Raw genomic sequence first — 3362 nt, forward strand, 5'->3', positions numbered from 1 at the left:
CATAGGTAAAAATAATTAAAAATATGATAGTTGTTAAATGTTTATCGCACAACAATTTCACATTAAGACAGCATTTTCCCAAACACAATCATTGTCATCAAAATCCCCCAGGACGCTCTCATCTACTCTGGGCCCTGCCCTCTCCTCAGGAGTCCCACCCCATAGCTTGCTATATAGTAGGTGACATGCAAATAGAGCCCTCCCTCTCCTGATGAAACCAGCCCAGCCCTGACCCTGCAGCTCTGGGTGTGGAGCCCCAGCCTTGGGATTCCCAGGTGTTTCCATTCAGTGATCAGGACTGAACACACAGGAATCACCATGGAGTTTGTGCTGAGCCGGGTTTTCCTTTTTGCTATATTAAATGGTGATTCATGGAGAACTAGAGATATTGAGTGTGAATGGGCATGAATGAGAGAAACAGTGGGTATGTGATGTGTGGCAATTTCTGACCTTTGTGTCTCTCTGTTTGCAGGTGTCCAGTGTGAGGTTCAGCTGGTGCAGTCTGGGGGAGGCTTGGTACAGCCTGGGGGGTCCCTGAGACTCTCCTGTGCAGGCTCTGGATTCACCTTCAGTAGCTATGCTATGCACTGGGTTCGTCAGGCTCCAGGAAAAGGTCTGGAGTGGGTATCAGCTATTGGTACTGGTGGTGGCACATACTATGCAGACTCCGTGAAGGGCTGATTCACCATCTCCAGAGACAATGCCAAGAACTCCTTGTATCTTCAAATGAACAGCCTGAGAGCCGAGGACATGGCTGTGTATTACTGTGCAAGAGACACAGTGAGGGGAAGTCAGTGTGAGCCCAGACACAAACCTCTCTGCAGAATGCTTGGGGGAAATCAGCTGTGGGGGGCGCACAGGACCCACTGATCAGAGTCATCCCCAGAGGCAAGTTGCAGATGGAGGCTGGTTTCCTGTCAGGATGTGGGACTTCATCTTTTTAGAGTTTCTCTAGGGAATCTCTCTAAGTTCAGAATTCTGTGCTTACCAATGTCATCTCTACATATTTTTAAAATGATTATTTTAATGTGAAAACCTATTCTCCTATGCACAAAACACAGATTGATGCTTACAGAGATGAAAAGCCCTCAACCATTGTCACCAGGATCAGAGTATTGAGGAAATTCAGGGATACCTGGTGAGTCTTCTCCAGTCAGACTCAGGACAGAAACCTCAGTGAGATTCCCTGAGTAGGACGGTCTTTAGGAATTGTGATCACAGCCAATAGAGTCTGGGCCAGGGTCAGTGTCATGTAGAACCTCACAGTTTTCATGCCTGACCCTTCTCCTGACACTAAAGTATGCAACTTAGTATCAGCACTGATCTGGGGCCCCTTTTGCTCTTAGCCCACTCTATTTCTTTTTATTTGTTGTTGTTGTTCTTGCTCTTCCTTGTGCTGTTCGTGCTTCCTGTAAAATGGGGATGTGGTTCTTGCTGCCAAAGCTCGAGGTCTCAAGCCCATTCCCTGCAGCTGAGGTGGGGCTCAGGCTGTGGCTCCTGCAGCCACGTGGGAGAGGCTGATAGGACTTTCCTCTCTCCCATTGCTCAGCACCCTCCAGTGTGTCATGTGGAGACTCACCTGGGAATGCAAGTGGCCAACAGTAGTGAAGAGGATGAGCTTGTGTGGTCAAAATGGGATGTGGATGTGAAATTTGTCCTGTGCTGTGCAAAGTACCACAGAGTGAGTCACCTTCCTCACCAGCAGTGTTAGAAAGAGGGTGTGAAAGTTGTCAGAATCAAAATAGATCCACTTGTGTTAAAACCCTGACAAATGGAACTAGGAATGACAATGAAGGAGGTTTCCCATGCACATACTCCTGATAACAAGAACAACCATGAATGGATTCTGCTTAACCACAACCTTTGATAGAAGCCACCATGACCTTATAAAAATCACTTCTACAAGGACATCTTCCCAGCAAATCACTGTTTAACCCTATATTGATGCCAACCTTGGTATTGACTCTACAAGCAAGGAAAATCGTCTCAAAACAATTTATGTAACCCACCTCATTTTCACTCATAAACCTATGGATTGACATCCTGGAGTCACTGCTGCATTTGTTGTTAATTGTAATTAGCCCCTTTTACAATGTTTGTGACTGTTTTTCTCCGATGTCTCTTGGAAAATAAATAATTTACAAGTTGATGGCAGTAAAGAAGCTATTTAGGATATTTTTAACATCCTGTTGAATATTTCTGCATAGCACATCGATCCCCTAAAATACTTCTCTGTATTGGCATGTGATAAATCAGAGTATAATGCTGAAGGTAAAATGGAAAATACATGGGCTTTTGATGAATCAAGTCATAGGGTGATATTGTCTTTGCCCTTGAGGAAGCAGACCATGGGTTGTTAAGTTCTAGTGGGAGTACCTTTGGCAAAGGGATTTCATGAGTTTCTGAATGTTATGCTACTTTCAATTTAAGAACGCAACTTGTCATTTATTTTTACTTAAATTTTTCCAGAAGATATTTGGCAGTAAGGACAGGGTAGCATTCGTGTGATACTGATGACTTAGAGAATTATTTTGTAATTTCTCCTGTAAGGTATGCACATTGCTCACTCAATACAGAAGGTCAAATGTCACAGGTGGGAAAATAGGAATAAAGCAAATTTTATTAAATGTCATGACTGTAGTTTTTGGCAAGGAAGTGCTTCATGTCAACCTGAAAACAGACAGACAACAATAAAACATATTCAAACCCACAGGGAGTCAGACCTATGTCCTTCTCTCGTATAAGTACAAGGCTTTGCCACATCCAAACTATCCTTTAGGCTCGACGGTATAAAATGCTTTTGGACTGTGGAAGCTAACAGCTCTCCCCTCAGGCAGGGCTAAGGTATCTGGGGAATGCAGAGTTGTGTTCACGAAGAAGATGGCATTATGTCTGTCTTCTCCTGTGCCTGGTGACGGCTCTCCCAGGGTGAGTGTCTCAGATGTGGGTCTATGGGGTGAGTGTAGGTACATGTGACTGACAGGGACTGATTCCCCATGTACTCACATGCCCTGTCCCAGAAGCAGCTGCAGGAGTCAGCCCTGGACCTGAAGAGCCTGCACTGCCCCTCTGCATCACCTGCACTGTTTCTGGCCACTCCATCACAACCAGTCCTTACTACTGGGCCTGGATCTGCCGGCTCCCAGGGAGGGGCTGAAATGGATAAAATGCATTGCTAGGGGTGGTGGGAATCCATTCATCTTGTGGAAAATGGCAGCATCTCTTTATAAGGCAGAATCATGTTATATTGTGTACACATACCACATTGTCTTTATCCATTTGTCCATCGACAGACACTTAGTTTCCATACCTTGGCTGTTGTGAATAATGCTACAATAATTGCAGGAGAGCAGGTATCTTCA

The 3362-nt window shown here is 44.9% G+C and overlaps 1 pseudogene; it reads left to right on the forward strand.

Annotated features, from left to right (window-relative positions):
- The first annotated feature begins 318 nt into the window (after positions 1-318).
- On the forward strand, positions 319-3157 carry LOC115933462 (immunoglobulin heavy variable 3-23-like; annotated as a pseudogene).
- Positions 3158-3362: the final 205 nt, after the last annotated feature.

Source organism: Gorilla gorilla, chromosome 18 (assembly GCF_029281585.2).
Source record: "Gorilla gorilla gorilla isolate KB3781 chromosome 18, NHGRI_mGorGor1-v2.1_pri, whole genome shotgun sequence".
Classification (NCBI taxonomy): Eukaryota; Metazoa; Chordata; class Mammalia; order Primates; family Hominidae; genus Gorilla; species Gorilla gorilla.